The 12,920-nt window shown below is 46.4% G+C and overlaps 1 long non-coding RNA gene across 1 annotated transcript; it reads right to left on the bottom strand.

Annotated features, from left to right (window-relative positions):
* Positions 1–9,783: 9,783 nt before the first annotated feature.
* Positions 9,784–12,800, bottom strand: LOC141373916 (uncharacterized). The gene is made up of 3 exons (XR_012380369.1): positions 12,192–12,800; positions 10,786–11,021; positions 9,784–10,342 (listed from the first exon to the last, which is right to left on the bottom strand). It is a non-coding gene; the product is annotated as an uncharacterized lncRNA (long non-coding RNA).
* Between the last annotated feature and the right edge of the window lie 120 nt (positions 12,801–12,920).

Genomic DNA, 12,920 nt, shown 5'->3' with positions numbered 1-12,920 from the left:
GTCCAAAGGCTTCTCATGGTCCCTGCTGGCATTTTAAGCTGAAGCTACACTGACTTGTATAACTAAGAGAAACTGTTTGGTGAGCCTAAGACTTTGACGCAGCAGTGTGGGATAGAGGACTGCTGCTTGGTCACAGGTATGTGGGATAAAGGGAGATTCGTGTGGAGAGCTATGCATGCTTTACAGTGAGGAGGAAATAACGGAAGATATTAAACAGGTGGCTTTGGCATGTCATCCGTGGGCCACACTTACCGTATTGCTCAGGTTACAAGGCTGCAGTTAGGGCTCACTGTGGGTTGATGAAAAATTTGACCTAGAAGTACATGAAAAGACCTAAACACAATCTAGAAAAAAATAATGCTTACAGGATACGGTGATTTGAGACCATAGGAAAAACACCATCAACTCCTAAAATGTGCATCACACGTTTTACTAGCAAAGAGATTAAACATACTAAGGGACTACACATACTAAGAAGCACAGGCATTTTCTGTTATTTCTCAAATTATGACAAACCAGACCAAAACGTGAATATGTGCGGGCGCCTGGGTGGCTCAGTCGTTAAGCGTCTGCCTTCGGCTCAGGTCATGACCCCAGGGTCCTGGGATCGAGTCCCGCATCGGGCTCCCCGCTCAGCAGGAAGCCTGCTTCCCCCTCTCCCACTCCCCCTGCTTGTGTTCCCTCTCTTGCTGTCTCTCTCTCTCTCTGTCAAGTAAATAAATAAAATGTATATATATATATATAAAAAAAAAGGTGAATATGTGTGACCAGTGGATGCTACGCTAGGTGGGAATGATATACTATCACTCCAAGGATTCATTCCGTAAACAGGTGGGGATCACACAGATAGAACTGGAAAGAAGGGTGCTATCTTCTTTCTATAACAATTTATAAGGTGGGTCCTTACCCAGACTTAAAACCTTATAGCTTTTGTTTTCCAGTCCTTCCTTCCTATTGCTCACTCTTCACCATCTTGGACTCCTGCTCAGAAATATTCTTTACTGGGACACCTGGGTGGCTCAGTCGGTTAAGCATCTGCCTTCAGCTCAGGTCATGATCCCAGGGTCCTGGGATCGAGTCCCACGTTGGGCTCCCTGCTCAGCGGGAAGGCTGCTTCTCCCTCTCCCTCTGCCTGCCATCCCCCCCCCCCGCTTGTGTTCTCTATCTCTCTGTGTGTCAAATAAATAAATAAAATCTTAAAAAAAATATTCTGTGCTTCTCCACTGCTCGTGGAAATAGAGTCAAATACCTCTGCTTGGTACCAAAGACCTTCCCCAGTCCAGGCCCATCTACCTGTAGACATACTTTGTATCCCCTGTTGCCTGACATCTATCCACTGTTGGTACAGGGCAAGCTCCATTCAGTGCCCCATGATCATTCCTTCATTCCCAGCCCTAAGCCTTTCCTCTTTGCCTCTCCTCCTCTCTCCACACATCCAGTCCTGTGGTGCCCTGGGTGGAGGTTAGCATTCTGAGATCACACAGGTCTGGCTCCAGGCCCAAGGGTGGGGAGGCTTTATGGACTCAAGTGCACAGGACCGGGACTATGTGCTTGGCTTGATCCTCAGCTGTCACTGTCTTGAAACTCTTAATTTCTGAAGAAGGGGCCCACATTTTCATTTTGTCCTGGGCTCCACAAATTATGTTGCCAGGCCTGTGGGTGGGAACTATGCATGTGGGCAATCCCAACACATGGCCTTGTGTTTTAGTTTAATTAAAATGAAGACAAAGCTTGAACATACCTGGAGCACTTTATGTGTGTGAAGCGATTTTACGAGCATCACCTCATCTAAACTCCCCAGCCCACCTTGGGGGTGAGGACACCGAATTCCAGCAGCAGTTGTGGGTCTTCAGGCAATTTTGAATCGATTTAAAGCATTTTCTGGTTTTCCTTGTAATTTTTCATTCATATTGTTTGTTCATCCCCAACTATTCTTCCTCTGTCACATTTATAATAATAAGTTCAGAGTAGCCTAAATGTTCACCGTACTGGCATGGTTTCCTTGAGTGGCTGAAACAAAGTACCACAAATGGAATGGCTTAAACACCAGAACTTTATTGTCTCACTGCTCTGAAGGCTAGAAGTCTGAAATCAAGGTGCCTGCAGAGCCATACTCCCCGAATGCATCCTTGCCTCTTCCTAGCTTCTAGAGGTTTTCTGTCCCTCTCTGGCCTTCCTTGGCTTATAGGCACAACTCTCTAATTCTCTGTCTTCACATGGCATTCTCCCTGCGTCTCTGCCTTCACCTGCTGTCTTCTTACAAAAATCCCACTTATATTGGATTAGGGCCCACTCTACTCCAATACACCTTCATCTTCTTTTTTTTTTTTTTTGAAGAGATTTATTTATTTGAGAGAGAGAGAGAGAGAGAGAGAGCAGGGGGAGGGGTGGAGGGAGAGGGAGACAAGTAGACAGCCCACTGAGCAGGGGGCCCAACATGAGACTCAATCCCAGGACACTGAGATCATGACCTGAGCCGGATGCTTAAGGGACTGAGCCACCCAGGCTCCCCCAGTATACTTCATCTTAATTTAGCAAATTATATCTACAATGGCCCAGTTTCCAAATAAAGTCATTTTGAGGTAATGGGGGTTAAGATTTCAACATGTCTCTTTTTGTGGGGGTGGCCATAGTTTAACTCCTAACACTTACCCTCCCCCCTCTAAAGAGTCATTAAGTCCTGCAGATTCCAACTCTGGAATGTGTCTTGAAGACAGTCATTCTTCTAACTGTTGCCATCCCCGTGCCCAGGCCTCCCTGTCTCCCAGTCTTGTGACCCTCCAACATATTCCCACTCTGTAGCCAACAGGGACTTTTAAAACCTCTACTGGATCTTGTCACTCCCTCATTTCCCATTATCTCTTGAAATATCCCAACTCTTTGATGAGATCTATAAGGCCTTGTGTGACTTGGCCCCCTTACCCCTCTGACCTCTCCAATCCACCTTCCCCATCACTCTTCCTCTGGCCCACCTCCTATTCCTCCCTTATGCTCCAGGCAGACTGAATTTCCCCCAGGTAAGGGTTAAGATCTCTTGTTTTCCAGACCTCCTTGCTTCCAGGAACCCTACCCTTCCCTCCTCATCTTTCAGGGTGTGGCTTACATTCCATTTCCTTCAGGATGTCCACCATCCTGTGTGCTACTGTGTCTGGGCAAAATTAGTGTGAAGGGGGCCTGCACAGCCCCCTCTTCTCTGCTGCCTACCAAAGAGAACCCTGAAAACTTCAGCCCTGATATTTCCGCCCCACCCCCTTTCTTCTACACCAAAGGGAAGGTAAGAATTTCAGTCAATCTGCACAATGAGATCCTGGGGTGCCTGGGAGAAGGAAATTAAGTCTGGGGTGGAATAAAGGAAGATTTAATAATGCACTATGCATCATGCACTATGAACATGAATTCCATTTAGTGTTGTTTCAGAAATGCAAAAAACAATGGACTTCATTTGAAATTAACTGGAGCCCATGAACTGTTCTTGACTATGACAGTGCACTATGGCCAGACTTCATAGGGTTCAAGATATCAAGAGTTACCCTCTTATAGCATTTGTCCTTTGTCCATCAGAGCACGTGTCATACCATTGTGTGTTTCCTGGTCTCTCTCCCCTTTAGATTGCAAGTGCCTAGCACGATGTCAGGCACATAGTAAGCCCTCTAATTGGTTAACTGATGAGTGACCAAATGGTGTAAAAGAACTAAGTCACTGAGAGGTTAAGAGATTTGTCCATGGTCAGACAGCAAGTATGATGTAGAGGCAGACATTGAACTTGGGTTGGCATAACTCCAAAGGCCATGTTCTTAGCCTTTGCCCAGTGGGTGATGAGCTCTAGGAGCCCCAGGTCTGGGTCTCTCTTGTCACAATTGTATTCTTAGTAGGTCCTTGTTGAATAAATTTCTTTCTTTTTTTAAGATTTTATTTGTTTATTAATTTAGAGTGGGGGAAGTGGCACAGGAAGAAGGAGAGAGAGAGAATCTCAAGCAGACTCAGAGCTGAGCACAGGGCCTGATGCGGGGCTCAGTCTCATGACCCTGAGATCATGATCTGAGCCCAAATCAAGAGTCAGATGCTTAACCGACTGAGCCACCCAGGTGCCCCTTTGTCGAATGAATTTCTTGAATGAGAAATGGAAAGAGGATAATAAGAAAGAAAGGAAAAGACAGAGAGATTGTACAGGTGAAAGAAAGAGGTTGGAAAACAGAGAAGGAAGAGAGGAGAAAGAGAAATGAGAGAGAAGACAAGAGAACTCCTTACCACCCTGCCCCGACTCAGATGCTGGTGCATTCTGGTCTTTTTCATTGACCAGTATTTTATGAAGTTTCCAGTAAATGCTGGGAACTGTTTAGACACTCGGGACACATCAGTGAGTAAAACAAAGACTCCTGACTTCGTGGATATTGCATTTTGCAATAGGGAGACTCAGACAATAAAAAAAAAAGAACTTAAAAGATAAGTAAATAATATATGATGTTGGAAGATGAAAATACTATGCAGAAATAGCAGAACAGGATAAGGACAGGGGTTCTATCCTAGAACCCCATATCCACAAGGGGTTCGTGGGTAGAGTTCAGGGGCTCTGCAAACTTGGGTGGGAAAAAAATGACTCCTTTATTCTCATTAACCTTAAACCTTCAAATCTGACTGTAGGCAACTGGACACCTGATTGAGGTAGCTATGAGTTTGTTACCAGTGGAAGTTACAGGTATTTTTACATTGTATCGACAGTTGTTACAGGTACCTTGAACTATTGTTTATACTCATCACTACTTTGTAGCTATTGGACCTGCAGTTACATCTAGTTTAATGTATCAATAAAGAAAAATATATTTGGTAACTGTATCTCAGTATCATTAGTTTCTTTGGTAACTATGTATTTTTTTAAGGCCCTTAAAAACAGTGCTGTGAGAAGGGGTCCCCTAGGCTCTACTAGACAGCCAAAGGAGTTCACAAACAAAAAGGTTAAGTAAAACCACCAGGTAAGGAGAAACGAGGTGCAGTGGAGGACAGTGGGGGAGGGGGGATAGGCTGCAATACTAAATAGGGTGGGCGGGATCAATCTCATACCTAATGCCCTGTTGAACCTCAGCCATCCTCAGCTGGCCCTAGCTTTGCCCTAAGCTCAGACTCAGGCACCCAGCTATGCCAGCCTATTATCTGATGTGAGAACTCTGGCCCTTCCCTGATGCTCACCACCTTCCCTATTTAACATAGCATTTAAAATTCAGAAGTTTGGAGTCAACAAAACAATGTCAAAAGAGCACAAGGAAATCCAAGAATGAATATAATCTTTGTTGTTCTGCCCTCTATTTAAACATCCAACTCAACCAGACAAACTGGCTCAAATCAGCCAGGCAGTATATGTCTCCTACAGAAAAGATAAGCAAATCAGCAGTTTCTGAATGTTGATTAAATGTATCACCTAGCGCTAATGGCATGCGAGCTGAAGATACTGCCATATTTCAAGAGAAATTCTTTAAAAATTCAAATTCCTCTCACAGGTACAGTGAAAATCCTCAGAATTGTATGCCAAAGAGCTTTTGTTCCTTAAAAATTACACTTTGAGGCTGTTGAAATGTTTGTAAAAGATCTACACATGGATTTTGAAGAAACACTATCTGGAAATCACAAAATTAAATTCTTTATATTAATTAAGATGCTGTTCGTGGCAAGTAACAGGATGCCCAGCTAAAGGTGGCTGAATAAAGACCTTGCTTCTCTCACATAACGAAAAGCCTGGAAGTCGGTGGCTCATCTCCAAGATGTCAGGATTCTGGGTTGGCGCCTTTAACTCTAGAGGAAATCTAAACCCCTAAATGATTGGGTCTCTCCCTTCCAAGTGTCAGCCTTTTGCTTCTTAGCTTCTCACACCAGTGGATGTCCACATCGGTGGCTGTTGAATACCTCTGTTATAACTGCATCCTCTAGAGAGTAAATTTTAAATGCAGATTTCCAGGCACCCCCACCAGAGATTCCTGAGTCAGTAGGCCTGGGGTTCTGTGTGAAGAATCTGCATTTTTAGAAAGTCCCTTTGGGGTTTTGATGCAGGTGACCCAAGGACCACACTTTGAGAACTGACACCAAGTAACCCCTTCCTGTGTGCTCTCACTCCTATGAATTAGCTACCCATGATATACTGATGACTCGAAACATTTCTATCTCTTGTTAAAAACTCTTGGCTGAGCTCCAGCCTCATGCACTCACTTGGCAAATGAGCATCCCTATCTGAATATCTCATAGGAAACTTAAACTCAACAGGTTCAAAACTGAACACATTTTCACCCCACACCTTGTGCATATAGAATAAAATACAAATTCCTTGTCTTGGCAACAAGACTCTGCCTTTACTTCGAGCCACATTCCTGATCACTGCCTGGGCCTTGTTCTTGGTGTTTAGCAATATTCTGACTTCTGACTTCGGACACACATGGCTTTCTACACGCTTCCTCCCTGCCAGGATTCAGGCTCTTGGGCACAGATAGGCCATCCCCTAGCACCCTTGTAAACACACTCCTTGCCATTTGTCCCTCTGTGTTAGCTTTTGACCATGTGCATCCTTGTACTGCTGCACTCGCTATAATGTATTATACTCTACCTGGCGGTTTTGAACTTGAGCTCCTTGAAAGCAGGGGCTGTGGCTTATTCCCTTTTATACTCCCAGCTCCTGCTCTAGAATCTAACACATAGTATGCAGTCAGGCACTGACCATCTGATGAATTGAATTTCTTGGTGAAAAAAAAAAAAGAGAGAGAGAGAGACAAGGAATGGCCAGGGAAGTTGAAAGGAAATTTAAAAAGGGCACTGTTATGAGAAGTCAAGGGAAGGGATTGGTTCAAGAAGGATGAAGGGATTAAAAGTGGCTAACTAATGTTTGTTTAGAGATCAAGCAGAGGAGAGGCTGAGAAAGGGCCCGGGATTTGGCATGGGAGAGGTCACTGGCAGTCCCAGAGAGCCCTCTGCCACTGAGGCCACCCCCTCCTCCGCCTGCCCAGGGGTTGCCACATAGGGGCAAGCTCTTTCATGCCAGTGAGAGGGAACTCTAGCATACAAAGTTGACACAGCCCAGAAATGCATGGGTCCACGGATTAATCAGTGAGTTAGGCTTAACTTGGCTTAACAGGATCCTCAGGCTTTTGAAAGAGCTCTCCTGTGTCTACCCTCTTTTCACTATTCACTCAAGCGGGGGCTTCTCCCCATGCTATTTCTGCCTAGTTTGTCCATGGTCAGCCTGGACTTGGTGTCAGGCAAACCAAGCTATTCCCCATCTCCCCTCATCACGGAAATTTCTCTGCAGGGCTGGATTGCTTCTCTGAACTGCTTCTTGGGTGCAAATCTGTCCTAATCTGCCATTCCTGAAACCTCCAACAGAATCACCCCATCTTCTGTGCTTCTTTCACGTTTGTAGGCTGATGGGGAATTTATTCTTCTGGCCATAACTCCCTTCTGTCGAATACCGTTCTGGCCTCTCTTTGCCTTTCCTGTATCCCCGATCAGGTAGGTGTCTGATCATTTCTTTCTTCTAGGAGGAGAAGCAGAAAATGAATGATGTTTTCTGTATTCCCCTGATTTTGCTAGTGTGATTTCTCCAAGACTGCCATTTCCACAGCTTCCCTTCACCCTGCCAAGCCTTGCTCTACCCTTTGCCCTTAAAGCTGTAGCTCCTATTGTTCCTAATTTGAATGCAATTTCTACTCTTTTACATCCTCTGTCAGCATCCTGCCCTGCCACTGAAGCCTTTGTTTGGGGAGTCCTGCAGTTATTAAACCCCAGTCTATTACAAAATGCACCATTTAAGCCAATCAAAGGTTTAAAGCAGAAATATGAAGTGATTTCTTTAGAATACCTAAAACAAATGTAGGTTGATATGATGAATTGTTAAGACATGAATCATAAAAGAGAGGGAAGGAGAGAAAGAAGAAATTGTGTGTGGGATAGGAAGATACACAGAAAAAGAAAGCGAGGTAGATACATTGTCAAGAGAGAGAAAAACAGACATACATAGAGCCAAGGACCAAAAGAGAGGTAGGTCATCAGAAGACAGATGCCGAGAAAGTGAACCGCCTCCCCCCAGGTGTATCCTCCAAAGACAAGACCAGAGGCTCCAACACAGAAAGAAGGACCAGGCTAGAAAACCAAAGCATTGCATACCAAGTCCGGATAAGACACAACCTGCATAGGTATCACGCCACAAACACGCAGTGATTACAAGACACGAACACCTGGAGAGATATACCCCAAAGACAAATACCTCCATCTTGTGGTCTTGAAGATACTGGGATGTTGCACATTTTCACAACCGCAGGCTTAAATAAGAAAAGACGTTTGTCATTTGCCCTATAAGCGAAACGGTCTTGAAACCAGGTCAAAACTCCCCCCACGTTTGGTCAGCCCTGAGAAAGATATGACTCATACCATTTGTAGAAAGACACATGGAGAAGAGGTAACTGACATAGATGGCTACTAGATCCTCTCCAGTTCTCTTGTGTTTGTTAATATTTCTCAAAAGACACGGAAGTTACATGGTCTTATGGCAATGTAGAGTTCCAGGTAGTGCAAAAAGGAAAAAAAAAGGATTTATTAAATGGGTGAATATCTGTAAACTTCTTAGAACACTAAGTGCTAACGTGTTTATTTTTTTTTTAAAGATTTCATTTATTTATTTGAGAGAGAGAGAATGAGAGAGAGAGAGCATGAGAGGGGCGAGGGTCAGAGGGAGAAGCAGGCTCCCCGCCGAGCAGGGAGCCCGACGCGGGACTCGATCCCGGGACTCGATCCCGGGACTCCAGGACCATGACCTGAGCCGAAGGCAGTCGCTTCACCGACTGAGCCACCCAGGCGCCCAGTGCTAACGTGTTTATTAAATAAATGTAATACGGTGCGTACTAACCCAGCCAGATGGGCTAGGTCCTGGAGCCCGCTCGCGGTCTCACCCTGTGACTTACCTGGAATACTCTTTAGTGCCCTCTTCTGGAGCCTTGATAACTCTCCTCACCCTCTATTCTCCACCTACCAAAACACTGTACTTTCTTTCCAGGCTGAATTTAAGAACCCTGCATTTCCCCCATCAGTAGTCTCACCAGTGTCACGGATGTAACCTTGTTGCTAAGTCCGGTGGATGCCTCCCCGTGTGTCTCATGTGATCGATCTCTCACTAGCACAGGGCGCTGCTGACCCCACCTCCCTTTGCGGTGGTCTTTGCCCTGGGAAATTGTCTTCCTCCTTCCCTCCCCTCTCCTCCGCGGGGAGTTCTTTTCCCTCTTCCCTTACTTCAAATACTAGTGCTCCTGGGGGTTGTGTCTCCGACTCTGTCCCCCTCCTGCTCTCGTGCTCTCCTTCGGGGGCAGTTCACTGTTAGGTTTATATCCTGCTCCAACATGACTATAGTCATAGAAGGGAAGGGAGACAAATAGGCATATCAATCTGCCAATTCATGAGAAAAAAAATCTAAAGTCATTTAAATAACATTTCCCCACCTACATGATGCCATGTATGCTAGCTCCACTGAATGTTTTTTGGCTGCAGCTGAGCATCACACAGGTAGAATTTAGTCCTAGCGGTCTGAAGAGAAGGCGGCCATCCTACCTGTCTTGTTCTCCTTTCGTGGGACTCGCTTTCCATGCCCAAAGTGGGCATGTGGGAAGGAGACCACCCTTAAGATGTTTTCAGGTGATACAAGTGATCTTTCCTCATTTTAATTCTCCTTCTTGGGGGGGTATCTTCGTTTCCTACAGCTGTCATACCAAAGTACCACAGACCATGTGGCTTTAACAACCAAAATTTATTTTCTTGCAGTTCTGGAGGATAGATGTTTTGCAATCAAAGTGTCAGTAGGTTTGGTTTCTTCTAAGGACTCTGCCCTTGGCTTGTTGATGGTCGCCTTCTCCCCCTGTCTCGCATGGTCTTCCTTCTGCATGTCTGTGTCTGAATCTCCTCTTCCCATAAGGACACCAGTCATATTGGATTAGGGCCCACTCGGATGACCTCATTTTAACTGCATTACCTCTTTCAAGACCCTGTCTCTAAATACAGTCACATTCTGAAGAACCAGGGGTTAGGACTTCAACATATGAATTTGGGGAGGACAGGGGGTATATTCCAGAGAGTACTACTGCCCAGAATCACTCATGGCTTGACAGCAACTGGGACGAAGTGAGAGGCAATTACTAAATACAAATCAGCGCAGGCTCTGAGCTGAGGGACATCCAGACAAGGATGCCATGGACCTTGCCCCAAGATGCTGCCAACCCAGTTGTGGGGACAGGTCACCTCCACAGAAGTGGAGAGTCAGTCATCTAGGGTGGGGTGTGCCATGTGACAGCAGAGCATGTGTGACAGGAACTGTTCTGGAACCCTAGAAAGAAGAGATAAAAATCAGTTTGATTGGGGCACCTGGGTGACAAGCAGTCAGTTAAGCATCAGACTCTTGATTTCAGCTCAGGTCATGACCTCAGGGTTGTGAGATCGAGCCCCGTGTAGGGTTCTGTGCTGGGATTGGAGACTGCTTGGGATTCTCTCTCCCTCTGCCCCTCCCACCTTCTTCTCTAAAAAAAAAAAAAAAAAAATCAGTTACGTTGGTCATATGGAGTTTTTCATAATAATAACAAACACCTTTTATTAAACCTCTGCTATCTGCCAGCACCCTATACAAGCTCTATCTCCAATCCAACCCCACCTCAGAGGCTGTGGGGAGCACTATACAAAATAACTTACTTATACCAAGTTCTTAGTGTTGTGCTTGATGCACATAATAAGTGGCGGCTATCATTACTCCATAGATATTTGTGCAGGACCTACCCTATGCCAGGCAATGTGCTCCTTACTGGGGATATAATGCCAAGCAAGATCAACGTGGCTTCTGCCCTTGCTGAACATGCGGTTTAGAGATGCACCCTCCAATATGGTAGCCACCAGCCACATGTGGCTGTGAAAATGAAAAGTTCAGTTCCTCGGGCACATTAATTGCATTCCATGTGCTCAACAGCCACAAATGGTTACATTTCCATCACTGCAGCGAATTCTATTAGGTAGCACTGGAAAGGGGAAGAGAGAGAATACCTGTAGAGTAAAGGTCATGATAGACACCTAGAGCTACAAGGGAAGGACACCTATCTAATGATACTATCTCATCGTAATGCAGATGCAGAAACTGAAACTCAGGTGAAGCAATTTGACTAAGTTCACACAGCTATGGAAGTGGAAGAACTGGGCTCTGAACCCAGGTCTATCTTAATCTCATGTTGCCTCTGGCCGTTTTGTGGAGGAACCAAGTTGGGCACAGGTGGAAAACCTGGTTAAAGAGAAAAGAGAGGGCACCCTTCGTGGGAAAGTAGCGGCTGGGCACAGAGAGGCAGGGCTGGAAGAAGACCACGAGTAAACCAGTCTCACTAGAGAGGCAGTGACTTGCTGAACTCATGTACTTGCAACGGTAAGTCGGGGCCTGCCTGTCTTGATTCAGAGGCCGAGGAGGTAGGTACCTCGGCAGAGGCTGACGCCTTGAAGGACGTGAGCAGGGAGCACAGCCCAGTCAGAACTGTGTGTTATGGAGGTGATAGTTCTTAGGGTGAACTGGCCTGAGACCAATTAACGACAGCAGGCAGGATAGAAAGGAAGGGGTGAATGAATGGTGTGAAGCAAAGAGCACCAAAGGAGCCAAAAGACATGACGGTAAGATTGAATGGTGTGCAATAATGGGCAATATACTTGGCTTCTATGGGCCTCACTTTTTCAGTTCTAAAAGGGAGGCCTGACCCAGATGGTGTCTGAGGCCTTTTCTAGCAATGGTAGTCTAGGATTCTGCAAATGTGAATAACATGAGGCTAAGAGAAGCAGTAGGAAGTGTAGCAATGGATATAGGGGTGAAGAAAATGGCAGAGTCAAAGGTCACCCTGAGAGGAAGGGGGAACTATGCGCTGCCACCCAAACTAGGTAAGTGTGTGAAAAAGCTTGCCTTTTTTCGGGAAGGGGGGGGGGGGGGGGGAGCGTCACGGGGTATGGAGTTTGGGAAGGATAAGAAGTAGTGAGAAAAATCATGACTTTGTGTTTAAGAAAGTTACAGTGATCGTTACTTTATAGCCCCCAAAGTATAGATTTTAAACTTTTTTTGACCCTTGACCCACAGTAGGAAATAAAATTTACATCATGGTATGTACAGTTGTCCAGTATATGTAACTGAAACAAAAGGATTCTGAAACTATAGTTACCCTCACTAAGGAAAATGGATCCTAATAATTGTCTACTCCATTGCATTGCATTTTTTTAAGGGGGTCGCCATCCACTGAACTAATTTTTTGATCAGTTCATGTGTCGCGACCCACAGCTTCAAAAACACTGCCTAAGCGTGGACTCCAGTCTTCTGAGGTTGGAGGCGACAGCAAGGCATCCTATCAAAGAATCCAGGAGGGAGCTGAAGTGAACCTGGAGAGACGCCGGGCTGGGGAGAGTTTGGAGGATGTTTAGCTGAAGCCCGGATCGGAGCGCGAGGAGCAGAGCAGAGGCCTGGGAACCACGGTCCAGGCGGCGGAGCCGGGGCCCCGCAGGAGTCCGCGGACGTGAGCGTGGCGTGCAAACCAGATTCCCGCAGGGATTCAGCCACCACCGGGCACTGCCTGTCTGAGGCGTGCGCGGAATGGCCCTGCACCTCCGACCTCCAGTGGATTGCAAAAGCTCCTCCCCTCACTCATTCTCCCCGGAGGCCGGCGAGTGCCCACTCCTCCCTTCATTCATTCCACACCTAGCTCAGGGCGAGAAGGGCGAGACTCTCCGCCGGCGGCGCCCCCTGCCCGCCCCTCCCCTACCGCCCCGCTAGCGCGCGCACACAAACTTCTGGCTGCCACCTCTGCGGACCCGCGGTCTTCGGCGGGTCGGAACTGCACCGCGCGCACCTTGCGGGCGAGCCTCGCTGCGGCCCCTACCACCACCGGCGCCCCCCC

The sequence above is a fragment of the Callorhinus ursinus genome, unplaced genomic scaffold (assembly GCF_003265705.2).
Source record: "Callorhinus ursinus isolate GAN/ISIS: 27379988/994484 unplaced genomic scaffold, GSC_fseal_2.0 scaffold12, whole genome shotgun sequence".
Lineage (NCBI taxonomy): Eukaryota > Metazoa > Chordata > Mammalia > Carnivora > Otariidae > Callorhinus > Callorhinus ursinus.
This window is presented reverse-complemented; position numbering and strand designations above follow the sequence as displayed.